Genomic DNA, 15,003 nt, shown 5'->3' with positions numbered 1-15,003 from the left:
AAGAACAGGGAAAGACGTGTTTGTACGACTCTTATGCTCATTGAAACATGTGAGAAAAAAAGGTTTAACGTGCAGTGTGCGCAATTAAAATACACAATGGTAGGAAAACAGCCAGCAGCGAAGACGTAGTATTCGTACAGAGGAATATATTTGAAGCCATCTGACGGCGTCCGTTTGCATATCAAAGGAGCTTTTTGCATATATGGCCTTGGCGCAAATGAAGGCGGCCCTGATTATTGCATAAGCTTGTTCACTTTGTACAGAAAGACACCTCGAAACCTGAAAATTATGTCCTCAGTCTGCAGCGCACGTGTCTTATCATTCGAACCATTTTAATATAGGTTCTCGAAATTTCAGAAATACTAAATGTCTTCGTACCTTCATGTCAGGACGAACGCAGAAGAGTATTGAAATTTTTTGGAAAAGACACAGGAGCGCGTAAATGTAGCCTGTCGTGTAAAAAGAGGGAAGGACTCCTAAACGCAAATGTTTTCATGAGTTAAGCCACCAAAGTTCTGCAACAAGAACTTGTCTTCGGCTACAAATATCGCACTTCAATTCTGCGGTTGATTCTGCGGTTCCTTGCCAGGCTATTGAAGGTTATCTTTGTCTTCTGAATATTAATTTTCCCCCCGATCGTACACTTTCTCGGTTAAGGTCCTCAATCATGTGTTGTAATTTGTCCCCATTGTTGTTGAATAGGACAATATCATCTGCAAACCGAAGGTTGCTGAGATATTCGCCGTTGATCCTGAATTCTAAACCTTCTCAGTCTAAGAGCTTGATTACTTCTTCTAAGCATGCAGTGAATAGCATTGGAGAGACTGAGTCTCCTAACCTGACCCCTTTCTTGATAGGTATCTTTCTACTTTTCTTGTGGAGAACCAATGTAGCTGTGGAATGTTTGTAGATATTTGCCAAGATATTCACGTATTCCTCCTGTACTCCTTGATTGCCAATGCCTTTATGGCTGCTGGTATCTCAACTGAATCAAATGCCTTTTCATAATCTATGAAAGCCATATAGAGACGTTGATTGTACTCTGCAAATTTCTCGATTAACTGATTTATGACATGGATGTGATCCATTGTAGAATAGCCCTTCCTGTAGCCAGCCTGTTCTCTTGGTTGGTTGAAGTCAAGTGTTTCCCTGATTCTATTGGAAAGTATCTTGGTGAATACTTTATACAATACTGAAAGCAAGCTAATGGGTCTATAATTCTTCAATGCTTTAATGTTGACAAGCGGCAGTAGCCCGGACAGATGTTTATAGTGCTGCAAGTGCTACTGTGCTGTGCCACCTGTGGCCAATTGTGATTGTGTCTGTTCTTCTTACTTTCTTTATCTCTGCTTTGTTGTCACTTTACCTCCCCCTCCCCTCTCTCCCCAGCGTAGGGTAGCAACCCGGATATTCCCATCTGGTTAATCTCCCTGCCTTTTCCCTTTCTTCTGTCTTTCTCTCTCTTTAAAGTTGATGTTGATAAGTGTAACCAAATGACTTTCACTGGAAAGCAATCAGTCTCTACGTTTGAATATTTCCTTGATGGCAATCCTGTCCGTCCAACTTCATTTTACAAGTATTTAGGCATGCACCTCACATCCCATCTTTCTTAGTCTGCTCATATTAACAAGATAACAGCAGACGCGTCTCATATAAAACACAATCTTCGCTACGCACCCCCTTCCACACGGAAACTCGCCTACCAAATATTTGTACGCCCTAAACTCAAATATGCATCTCCCTTATGGTCACCTGAACAAGCCTATCTATTACGATGTTTAGAATCAGTTAAAAATCGCGCCGCACGTTTCATCGTCAGTGACTACAGCAGAAATTCCAGCGTGACTAAAATCAAACAATCGCTATCACTTCCTTTTTTGAACGCACACAGAAAAATTTCATTTTTCTGTCTGCTGCACAAAATCATCAACAGCAAACATTGCTCTCCATTGCCTCTTCTTAGACCTTGTCGCTGTTCGCGCCGTTTGCACAATAACATCACTTTTCAGCGTCTCTGCGGTCACACTAACGCATTTAACACATCTTTATTGCCACGTGCCATTGTATTATGGAATATTCCAGATAATGTAGACAACGTTCAAGATACCGAAAACTTCCGGAAACTGCTGGATGCGCTGTTTCCTCAGCACTAGAAATGTATTGTTGGCTGGTACAGCTGCTTATACAGATGTATAACCTTATGCGTCGTTCTTAAAGGGACCCTAAACCACTTCAGATATTTTTTGAACATTTCAAGTAAACACGCGCATCGAGTTCAGAATGCCGTCACGATCAACGATGCCAAACGCTCCAGCTCTACGCGCCGCGGGCGCGCCACAAGATAAAAAAATGGCTGTGGTTTAGCTCTGGTTAAACCTAGTCGAGTATCGATAGCTACAGATCACCGGCTGCGCTTAGGCTTCGCTTGTAGTTAGACCCCATCCATACTGCGGCCTCAACTGTGGCTGCGGCGACGCCAGCTCTCCGCTTCTGTACTCACGGTTATCACAGCCGCGGAGCGCGGGGTGTGATGTCATACAGAGGGCGCAGCGAGCGCCCAACGGCAGGAGCGGTGGCCGCGCGGCGACCGCGACGAGGCGAGTTGCCGGAGAATCGAGGCCCGTGGTGTGACGTCACACAGAGGGCGCGGCGAGCGCCCAACGGCTAAAGCCCCTTGATGTTAGAAAGTAACGACACTCTCCCCCGTGCGCGCGCTTTCCTCCTCAATTCTCCTCGGATTTCTCCCCCTCACCGGGCCGGCACGGCGCTGAACCCTCCAGTGGCTCGCTGCAGCTGCATTAGAATCAATGCGCGCGCTTATTTATTCGGCCCTTTGAAGCGTTCTATGGGAATTTAACCCTTGTGAAACCGTCATGACGAAAGTACGTTTCTGATAGAACGTCGTGAAGAGGAGGAATAAACATTTATTGCGGAACCAGCACTTTAAGATGGCGGGGCCTAAGCCTCGCATGAGGGGGCGTCGAGGGCTTGCCTAGCCGCCGCCTCACGGGCGTGCTGGGTCGCCCAGGTTTGGTTGTCGAGGGCGGAGCTCCGCTGAGCCTCACGCAACCTCGACGAGAGGGTCGTGGTGTTAATATGTGTGTACTGTGCTGGGCACTCCCACAACATATGCGGAAGCGTAGCCGGGTGAGTGCCACAGCACCGGCAATTGGGGGTATCGTAAACTTCAGGGAATATAAGGTGGAGGCGGGCTGGTGAAGGGTACGTATTTGTTTGTAGCAGACGCAGGGTGGTAGCCTGCACCCGGCTGAACTTGGGGTGAGGTGGGCGGAAGGTTCGGCGACTAAGGTAAAATGCCTTAACGAGATCGTTATAAGTAGTCAGACTGTCCCTGGTGTCCAACTCGTCTCCAGTGTCTCCGGCGCGGTTGACTAGTCCTCGCGCAATAGAGTGGGTGACCTCGTTGAGGTTGGGGAGGTGTGGGTGGACAGTGCCCGCGTGGGCCGGGATCCATGTCAGGGAGATCATGCTTTCTTTAGAGTGTGGTGCCTGGCGGAGGATACGAAGAGCTTGAGGAGAAATACGGCCTTTGCTGAAGTTAGTGACGGCTGAGCGAGAGTCACACACGATGGTGTGACAGGTGGGATCTAGAGTGGCCAGGGCGATGGCCACTTCTTCAGCCGTTTCGGCAGTGGGAGTAATGACGCTGGAGGCGTGGTGTAGGACTCTATCGCGTTTGGCGACGGCCACAAATCGTGTACCATGGGAATATTGGGCTGCATCAACAAATGTAACGCCAGGTACACGAGCAAAGGCTTTTATGATTGCTCCGGCCCGAGCTTGGCGCCGGGCCCTGTTATATTCAGGGTGAATATTTCTAGGAATAGGGTCTGTGTGGATCCAGCTACGGATGTCAGTCGGGATCGATTGTTTGGGGCCCTGCTGCTGATGGTAAGTAAAGCCAAGCGTAGATAGAATAAAGCGTCCCGTTTCAGTAAGGGTGAACCGTTCAAGCTGAGAGCGTTGTTGTGTTTCAATGAGTTCGGCAAGGGTGTTGTGAACTCCTAGTTGATTGAAGAGTTCAGTAGAACGTCGTGACATTTTTTTGAGGACGCTTCGATAAATACAAGCGGAAGTACTCCGAAAAAATGAGTACCAAGCAGTGGTTGAGCTGTTTACCTCTACGTTGCCACTTGGGTTGTCCGTAACGCGGAGGTGTATTGGGTGCATACAATATAAGCAGCGTAGAGTATAAACGAGAATTTGGTTCAAAATCTTCGCTCTTAAAAGGCTCAGAGAAGGTAACCAAGAAGAAATGTGATAGTTTACTTAAAGTGAATTCGCCAAAATGAGTGGGCCAAAAGCCTTTGTACCAATGCCACTGTGCAAAATACGTGCTGTGTTTGCGAAACAGCCAACATAGAACTTTACAGACGCGCCTGTATTCCGTCACTATGAAACGACGAGAAATTACATTCCATCACCTCTGGGAGTAACCTAAGTCTCTCTCTCAAAAAAACAAAAAACAAAAAAAGGCTGATTGCTTACACAGAAACTGCTAAGACTGGCACTTGATAATTAACTTACAGACTTCAAGATGTCAAGTTTATCAGAATTGAGGGAGATTATCAGAAGCACGTGGCTTGTACTTAATGAGCATGCGCGAATAATACATAATACATAATACCACTTATCTACCTATATATTGCGGTTCATGCCGTCGCAACATAAAGTACGTAAATAAAAAAATGATCGCAGTACTGAAACTTTTCAAAGATAGAATAAGCACGCAATAAGAGTAAAATAGTTCCTTGGCTTCAGAAGTATCAGGCGCAAGGATCACACGCACACACACACGCGCGCACACACATACATGCACACACGCACGCACATACACAAACACGCACACACACACACGCACGCAACTACAAAATATGAGTTACAGGTATTAACTCACAAATTACATACATTTGAAAACTAACGCACGCGCGAAAACACAAAAAGCTCGAAGAGTCAACGAAAATTTCAGCAGACTCACTTTAAAAAAAACTATATGCACAGTTATCGGTGCTCTATATTGAACTGAACGAAGAGTCCGGCTATGCGAAGAGCATTAAAATTTCCAGGCAAATTCATCCACAAATATGAGGAAAGCTGCAACATTCACCTCGCAAAGAACGGCGTGCTTAGAAGGGGCGAAATCCCTTCTCCCGATGTTATAGAGCCACTGCCTCCGACGCACATTCCGTTCACCTCGGGGGATATAAAATAAGGCTTGCCCTTTCCCTGGCCTGCTGCTGCATTGAAACGCGCAGCAGCAAGGCATTTTCACGGAGAACGAATCTCAGATTCCTACGAAAGGATGGAACAACTTGGGAAACACACGTTCAGAGCGGCAGGGTGACCACCACTTGGACTGCACATGACGGGCGGGAGAAACTAAAGGCGCGCGAAACCAAGTTTCCCGCCGTTTTCGTGACGTCAGGGTCACCTGACGGGGTAGTCTCGCGAGCCGCAGCCATTCAGCGTGGCGGATGCGCTGCCTCCGCGAAAGAGGGGGGGAGGGGGGAAAGAGGAGGTTGACCGCGCCGGCGAGGGTGTTGCGGCGTAGATCAAAGCGTGTCGCTACTTTCTAACGTCAAGGGGCTTTCCAACGGCAGGAGCGGTGGCCGCGCGGCGACCGCGACGAGCCGAGTTGCTAGAGAATCGAGGGCCGTGGTGTGACGTCACAGTGCGGCCACGGCTCAAAGTGCGGCGACGGCGAAGAGGCGAAATCCTGGCGTAATGTAGCCATCGCTGCAAAAACAATGCCGTCCTCCTCTCCTGGCCTTTCCGGTATCCCCAGTGGTCGTCACGATGTCACCAGGGTGCATCTGGTGATGTCAACCAGGTCGACGATGTTGATTGGTCGAGCAAGAACCTACGACTTCCCGTTAGTAGGTGAGCACGCTCCCTGCTCTTCCTTGCCGTGTTGCTCGCTTGTGCGCGTTTGCGAATCGGTAATTACAGCCCGCAACGGAAATGCCAAATCGCTCGCGTTCTAGCACAGTCGTGCTTAGTGGTGCAATTAGCGGCGCGAGCAGAGTGCGACAGTGTTGGCCTTTCTAGACGTGCGCGCAACACAGGGTCTATAGCGGCACGCTTCTCATGAGTACGGGCCAGCACGGAAGCAACAGCCGGCAGCCGAGAAGCTCTGAGTCGCGGCTAAGGCCCGTCCGCGTTACCGGCACGGTAATCTGTTTGCAATTCGCAAACAATGTTCACTGTTTGCAATTCGCGGGCCGCTGTTCGACGCGGTTTTGCGCGCGAACGGCAAGATTTCCTTGCCGTACGTAGAGAGGATAAGACCGGGACTCATTTGTGCGGCAGCCTCACCGCCGCTGATCGCTTGACGGCGCCGATATCGTCGCTAGGCCTTTTCCGGTTCCCTTCAAAGCTAAAGCGGACGGTGCTTCGGGATGAATCGCCGACGCTCACAAGCGGCAATATTTGCTTACCATTGTTGTCGCTCTTCCCAATACTTGTACGCAAATAGACAATACGGTGATATTAGCGGCAAGGTAAATATACCTGGTAGCGAAGCTTCCATAGAAGCCCATACGTTCAAAACATGGTTGCTTACCGGCGGTTCATGGGGCTTAGCGCCATCTGTGTGAGGAGGGAACACTTCCGGCGGAAGAAAAAATAATTTGACGTCATATCCATCAAAAACAGAAGTGACGTCATTTTGTTCTCATAGGCGCGAAATTTGTTTCCGGAAGCCTGCCATTAGAGCTGTATATTCAAATGCCCCGCCATTCGACTTCATGGGCGTTCCGAGTTTTCAGCGCGAAAAGCGATGCCGGAAAAGATCAGCCGTACGGGTGTCGAAATCGCGTCGCTGCACAGAACGTACTTTCTTTGGAGGCCGACGAACACTTTGGGCGTAGATTGCGTAGAGTGCTCGTCCTTTCGTCGGACGCCAAGCCCGTCGGCCAGCGCTGTTGCACGAAAACAACTAAAGTAAACAAGTATCTGACGGTCGCAACTCACTACTTTTGACTGCACAGGTTAAGAGACAATAAAACTACCCGCGTCACCTAATTCAGACAAACGGCGACATGCAGCACAACGCATATGAGGGGGGCGTATTGTACCAGGTGAACTTTACGAGCGCGCCTTTCCACGCACTCCAAGAGTTGCATGACATTGCAAGTGATAGCGACGTCAACGCCCGCCGCTATCCATGGGCGCTCTCACGGTGGGCCCGGAAAAAAGGTATATGTTGCTAATGATCTAGTAAAATACAGTTGTATCTTTTCTCGCCATGCATATATAAAATGAATTAGGAATTTTATTTTCGTTGAATGAATCTAACTGCGTCTCGCTTTAATTTAAAACGCTTTTTTTTCTTTCCCAGTGTTTATTCCCTCCAAACATAGTCGCGCTTCAATCGCTGCTCCCATAACCACCCTTGCTGATGTCGGTGACAATTGGTTCTGAACCGCTTTTCGCCCGAAGCTTCGCGACCTATGTGGATCGACCTTGTTAGCGGCGCCATCGGCTGCGATACGAGCACAGCGAAGCCGGTCGTCTGCCATCGGTAGCCGTGCACTGCAGCGGAGCTCGACATGTATCGGAGCTCTCGTTCATGTTAAGTGTTTGACAGCGGGTATTGTTTTTCACAAAATGTAGTTTATGCATCGCTTTATCTAGCGTAAATAATTTTGCTTGGAACAGAAGCTGCAGCCGATGTTTTCGTCGCCGGCGGCGGACGCGCGCATCTTCGGGCGTCGTCGATTGGCCCGCCGATCGTGCAGCGGGCGGTGCGCCGGCCGAACTGCCGTATACTTTGGACACCTCTCGCGCGGCAGACGTTCCAAGGTCGATTCACATAGGTCGCGAAGCTTCGGGCGAAAAGCGGTTCAGAACGAATTGTCACCGTCATCAGCAAGGGTGGTTATGGGAGCAGCGATTGAAGTGCCACTATGTTTGGAGGGAACAAACATTGGGAAAGAAAAAAGTGTTTTATAAATAAAGAGAGACACAGTTATATTCATTCAACGAAAAAAAAAAGTTCCTAATCAATTTTATATACAGATGGCGAGAAAAGAAAAGACAATTCTGTTTTACTTGATCATTATCAATAAATACCCTTTTTCAGCGCCCACCGTAGGAGCGCCCACCGATAGCGGCGGGCGTTGAAGCCGCTATCACTTGCAATGCAAAGCAGCTCTTGAAGTGTGCAGAAAGGCGCGCTCGTAAAGTTAACCTGTTACAATACGCCCCCCTCACATGTTGTGTTGTTTTGCTTGCTGACGTTTGTCTGAATTTGGTGACGCGGGTAGTCTCATTGTTTCTTAACATATTCAGTGAAAACCAGTAAGTTGCGACCGCCAGATAATTTTTTAATTTAGTTGTGTTCGTGCGACAGCGCTGGCCGACGGGCTTGGCGTCCGACAAAAGGACCAGTACTCTACGCCCAAAGCCTTCGTCGTCCTCCAAAGAATGTATGTTCTGTGCAGAGATGCGATTTCGACACACGTACGGCTGACCTTTTCCTGCATTGCTTTCCGCGCTCAAAGTTCGCAACGCCCATCAAATCGTATGGCGGGGCATTTGAATATACAGCTGTAGTGGCAGGCCTCCGAAAACAAATTTCGCGCCTTTGAGAACAAAATGACGTCACTTCCGTTTTAAACAGATATGACGACACATTATTTTTTCTTCCACCGGAAGTGTTCCCTCCTCACACAGATGGCGCTAAGCCCGATGAACCGCCGATGAACCGCCATGTTTTGAACGTGTGGGCTTCTATGGAAGCTTCGCTACCAGGTATATCTACCTTGGACGTTCTACGGCACTGGAGGTCGGTATATTTGCCGCTATCGCCGACGTGCCTTTACCGGACGTGGACAATGTTTTGATAAGCGCGTGGGCGATGACGTATGTCACGTGCCATTTGGAGGAGCACTCGGCGAGGAGGAGAGACCAGCCGACGAGGAGAGACCAGCCGACGAGGAGAGTAGTGAAGGAAAAAGCGAAAGGAGCGAGGGCCGTGTTTCGATCATCAAACGCGTGTAACTCCCCGATTATGGCACCATTTCGAAAAATTCTCGCGGCTACGTGTTCGTTGTAGACTCGTGAACAACTGCAACACCGCAACTAAATTTCGACCCCTGGTTGGTTTAGGGCCCCTTTAACATCCTATAATGTTTGATTTCCATGTACATTTTGTACTCCTTACAACCAAGGGTTTGTCACTTTTTTCTTCTATTGTATATTGTCTTGATCGCTCTCTATAGAAAGAAAAATATGTACTCCCCCCTCACATGATGTTCCCACGTGGAAGCCGTGAGGTACCTATAAAATAAATAAATAAATAAATAAATAAATGAGGCGTCTAACCAGGAGCGGCCAGGAGGTAGCGCACGCTGGCAAGCGTGTGTGTGGTCTGACCTTAAATTTAGCGTGGTTCGAGGCTTCTTGATCGTGCAAAGCTACTCGAAATTAGTGACACCAGACGGGTACGACAGCGATAAGCAGGGTGGCCAAAGTTTACTTCTTACGCGGGCGGCCATGGCCTAGCGTTAGCAGTCGATAATGAGCTTCTTCCGGAAGTACGTAATTGTTACCGAAATTAGAAAGCATATTTTCGCTTACTTCAGCCTGTTTATGAAACTTTGTCAATAAATATACAGAGTAACAGTAGGAAGAAACACAGTGATCCAAACATTTTTCTTGATCGAAGTCAGCTATTGGCCAATTGTAGCCGCGTATGTGAATCAGCTATATTACGAAATAAAGCGTGCACAAAAGAGTGACCAGCGGGCTTTTGTTGAAAAGAGAGTGAGAGAAAGGTGACTTCGCGCTGCGCTTGCGAGCTCACGCGCAGCGCATGACTGCAAAAATTGGCTGAGTTGTTCACAGCCGCAATAATAATGCTTCATTGGCGCCATATGGCTCATTAATGAATAAAGAATAGGCAATAAAGTTCAAGCAATCCGTGACACGCGCATGCATTTACGTTGGCTAGCGTTTATTTCAGTGAGCCATTCGTTACGCCTATTAGTTACGGCGTAATAGTCAGATGGGACTCTATTGATGTCATCGTCATTTTTTTTATTTCTCTACAGATAACTGAATTATCAGGCAACAGATGAAAGCTGAATAACTTTTACTTAATAGAACTTCCAGTTTATTGTGAACGCGCCGTGCACAGTGAAGAGTGGGTTATTTAAGAGGTCGCCCCAGTGTAACGTATACGCTTTTTTGCCCAAATAGGCAGGAATCATAAAATGGTACCTACTACGTGGTTTACGGTGCAGTCCGGGCAACACCAAAGTCGTTTCTCGTTTTAAACGTCGAGTCGGCGCTATACGCCGCACGTGTGGGGCACCGCCGCAAAGTAAAGCTGTCGGTGGAGTTGTAACGAGGGAAATGACACAAGCGTTTGCAGCAGTACGTGTGAGTGCACTTTTTTTTCGGGGTACTTGCCTTCAAGATCAGGCCGCACGCGCGGACGCTTCCAAAACGTTTCCCGCTCATTCCGCTGGGACAGGACGCATGCGCCGCGGCGCAGTGAAAAAAGGTGGATTAGAGGCATATTGTGGCGGTGCTAGTGGGGCCAAGGGTGGGGCCGCGAAGGTGCACGTCTGAGGAGCGAAACGGAGGCCGAAAAATACTGCTTGTGTGTGAAATGCCAGGAGGAGCGGTAACAAGTTTACAAAGAAAGAAAAAAGTAAGAGGCTTGCACATTAAAGAACAGCATTGGTGTCATTGTTCTTGACAAAGGCACCAAATTTGTTTTGGTGGCCTGCTACTGGAGCTGTGTTTTCAAATTGCCCACAATTTCATTCAATCGGCGTTTCGAGCTTCTAGCGCGGGCAACGATGCAGCAAAAACGTAAGCCGTGCGGGTGTCGAACTCGCACCCGTGTGCAGGTGATGTCTTCTTTGCAAGCCGAAGAAATTTTTGGGTGTTGTCGGATGCGAAGCCTGTCGGCCAGCGCAGCCGCACGAAGGCAGCTAAAGTAAACAATTATATGGCGGCCGTAAATCACTACTTTTGACTGAGCGCGTTAAACAACTATGAAACGCTTCGCCAACACCGCGCCCCTACAACTCGACAAACGCTGACAAGCGAAACAACACAACGTGCGACAGGGGCGTATAGTACATCGCAGGTGAACTTTACGAGCGCGCCTTTCATGCACACTTCAAGAGCTGCACTGTATTGCGTTCGATATAGCAGCGGGCTCCTTTCTCGAGCTTCTCTCTGGACGCACAGCGCCATCCAGCGGCGTCGCCACGAAGTCCACGTGGGGAGCATGAGAATATATATTTTTAGAAGACGGTCTGAATATCTATGACATTGTTTGATTCCGCCTACCACCAGAGAAACCTTAAATGAACTTTCTTTTTGTCATTGAAGAGCAGAGAAAACCCAGTTTCGTATACCTAGTGACAGAAGTTATTTGGACGGTTACCCTCAAGCCCGGTTACCTCACCACACCAGCTCGATGCTCCACCCACTAGACTATGCAATACCCAGTGACCCTAAAAAAAGTTAAATTTTGGCAGGATACGTGCCAAAACTACCTTATGATCAGGAGGCTCGCCGGAAGAATTTCCACCACCTGGGGTTCCTTATCATGTGCGCAACGCATTGTACGCGGGCATTTTTGCATTTCGCCCTCATCGCAATGCGGCCGCCGCGGTCGTTCGGGTATCGCACCCACGATCTCATGCTTAGCAGCGCTACGCCGTAGTCACTGAGCCACGACGACGGGTAAGGTACCCCATTTCAGAATTGTTGCTTGCTTCGCTAGTTAGTTTATTGCAACTTATGTAACAGTGCGTAAAAATGCGGAAGGGACAACGATAGAGACGGAGTGAAAAGAGCGCTGACTTCCAGCTGTTTATTCTACTGACAATGCTAGGCATATGTCCACATACGAAACGTCAGCAGAAAAGGAAACAAAAATAAAGGAAAAAGAAAAAGAGAAACGAAAAAAAAAGAAAAATGAAAAAGAAAAGGCCAACAATCAATTGACTGTTCAATGATTGTGGTTCTTTTTCTTGTTCCTTTCTTTCTTTTTCCCCTTTCCTGCTGGCGTTTCGTATGTGTACATATGCCTAGCATCGTCAGTAGAATAAACAGCTGGAAGTCGGCGCTCTTTTCACTCCGTCTCTATTGTCGTCCCTTCCTTATTTTTTCGCGCTGGTACATAAGGTACCTTACTTCTTAAGGAAACTCGGTGTGACGATTTCTTTAAAGCTCCTTTGTCTTTTGCAATGATACTTTTTCATGTGTTTCACCAAGGATAAAATGACGCGCTCAAGTGAAAGCCCGACAAAAGACGGAATATTGCAGCAAATAGCGAATTGCCCCGTCGCAGAATCGCTGCAGCAGGCCAACCATGCAGAGGTAAGCGGAAGGGCCCAGGCAAGCAGTGGAAGCACCAAAGGTCACGAACCAAAAAAGCAACAAAATATCAAGGCACGCGCATGCAAAGTGAGCCGAGACACAGTGACAACGAAAGACCAACCGATGAAAGAGTCTTTGTGGATATCTTTTACTTCGCACTGCTATAACCTCATGAACGAGTCTTGGCACTTTCTACGGGGGTACAGCGCCAAGGACGAAATAGGGCAATCCACCATGCTAGTGCAAAAGGAAACTCATGTGAGAAAAAATGTCAGACATCCCAAACGCGAATGACGTCAAATTTTCCTTGGTAATTACGACATGGGGGAAAGTATTAATGAGCCATAAAATATGAGCCCATGCTTGAAGCCTGCCATGCAGCTCTCGAAGCCATGATGCTCTCAAATAAATTATATACGTAGATTTGTGTTCTAGGAAGATTTCAAGCTGCACACGGCCGCGCAAATAGCCCATCACTTGTGCTGTGTTTTGGTAATCGGTAGCGACCAAGATATTCACGCCCTGCCTGCCGATTTCGTACGACAGGCAGGGCGGCTTCCCTCACAACGGTATAGCTGGCGCGAAGCATGAGGGTGACCACGAAAATGAAAACATACACGCGCAAGCGTTGTAAACAAAGCCGCTTGTTGGTGTCTGTTTTCCTTTTCTTTATGCTACTTTTACGCATTCTTCGAGCCGCTATTCCGAAGAATTTAAGCACAAATTCGCCCAACAAACTTTGTTACCCCCGGAATACTCTAACTTTTCTCGCATAAAGCCTAACCCGCATAGAGCATTTTCTTTGCACACGCAATTGCACCGTGCGCGTCCTAGGCCGGCATTTTTCTCACGTTCATTTTCCTTCTACAACGTTATTTTTTTTTCATGTGTTTTGCCGAGTGGCCAATTTTAGCGATAACGACGGCGTGGCGGGATCCGAGCCACTGCGTAAGTCGAAATAACTCACACGAACCGTTAGCTGGATGGATGGGAAAACTTCGGTATTCGTGTTAATGAAATACGTTTGGCGAAAGAGAGAGAGAGGATGCCCTCTACGGTCGGAGAAGGAGGGTAGGAAGAACCGCAAATATACAGCCTCGGGAAGATTCCTGGTTCGCTGCTGAAATCTCATGGCGAGTGCAGGACACCAGTAGCATTGGCTTGAGGTGAGGGTGAAATCGAATATTGCTATGATGACACAATCCCACGGTAATGGGACCGACTATAGCCTATGGATCAGGGCAATATAGCAGAAAATGTCTGTTAGAAAATACGGCGCCTGGACCTGTTTAAATCTGGCTATACCTCGGCTGGCGATGACCGCCTGCAACTCATCCTGGTATACGGAGTGATCAAATGAGCCGGGACGGGCCACGGCTTTGCCATACTTTGCATTTGTCATTACAGTCAACATGACAAATTCTAATTGCGATGGCGAAGAACATTATTTATTGTTACCTGAAACGTTCTGGAAAGAGTTGTTGAGGCTGCTACAGAAAGTGGTCATTGAATCGTTGCTTCACGTTAGGAAGCAACGCATGGCATGCCTTCCTCCTGATTGGTGGATTCAGATGACCCCCCGCATTCCGTGTAGACAGGTAAGTACTGGGTAAATTTCGAGACTGGAATTGTTCTTCTTTCTGGGGTTTTACGTGCCAAAACCAGGTGTGATTATGAGGCACGCCGTAGTGGAGGGCTCCGGATTTATTTTGACCACCTGGGGTTCTTTAACGTGCACTATAACGCAAGCACACGGGTGTTTTTGCATTTCGCCTCCATCGAAATGCGGCCGCCGTGGGCGGGATTTGATCCCGCGATGTCGTGCTCAGCAGCGTAACGCCTTAGCAGACTGAGCAACCGCGGCGGGTCTCGAGACTGGGATTCCTGCGATCGAAGTTTTTTTCGCTGTCAGCGAGATGAAAACGCGCGGGCCGGCGTCAGAAATGTCGCACCACCGGCGGAAACGACCGTGATTGACCTGCAAACGCGTTTTACAGGTCAGCCTAAAAGTGTCTCACGTATGGGTGGTAAATGTGAGTCGAAAGGCTAAACGCGAACGTTCTGATAGTGCTGTAAATGATGGTAAAAAGCATTCTCCACGACCTCAAAAATACCATGTCCTCTAACAGTGCTAATGAACCGACGGATGATGGCAAAGAGCGGCGACGCGTGACGAATCTGTCAGAATGCGTTGTAGCACCGTGTCGTCACAGCCCATTGCAATCCACCATCGATGCCTCTAGAAATACGAAACCTGGACGACTAGCAACAACAGCCGGCATATATGTTTCAAGTGTAGTCGTCAGTTTTTGTGCGCCTAACAAGGCCAGCGTCCGTTGTCGGTGCGTGGTCTTGGGTGTCTATTAACGAAGCTCTGACAATATCGTCGATGATAATTGTTTTAGTATTGCGTAGTTATGAGGGGTTTTCATGACTCTTTATTAGTCTTCAATAAATCGCAGCAACCTCAGTGTTTTACTACGCGCGCTTTATTTATTTATTTTAGTAAGTATATTAGCGGCCAGAATACCCACTTGTTGCATGGCCGTTAAACAGGTGTGGATACAAAAGCTTAGTTTTACACATGAGCAAACATTATGAGGGGGTTATGAGGTTCCACAGAAGGCAATAACC

The sequence above is a fragment of the Dermacentor silvarum genome, chromosome 1, assembly GCF_013339745.2.
Source record: "Dermacentor silvarum isolate Dsil-2018 chromosome 1, BIME_Dsil_1.4, whole genome shotgun sequence".
In the NCBI taxonomy this organism is placed as follows: domain Eukaryota; kingdom Metazoa; phylum Arthropoda; class Arachnida; order Ixodida; family Ixodidae; genus Dermacentor; species Dermacentor silvarum.
Note: the sequence above shows the minus strand (reverse complement) of the source record.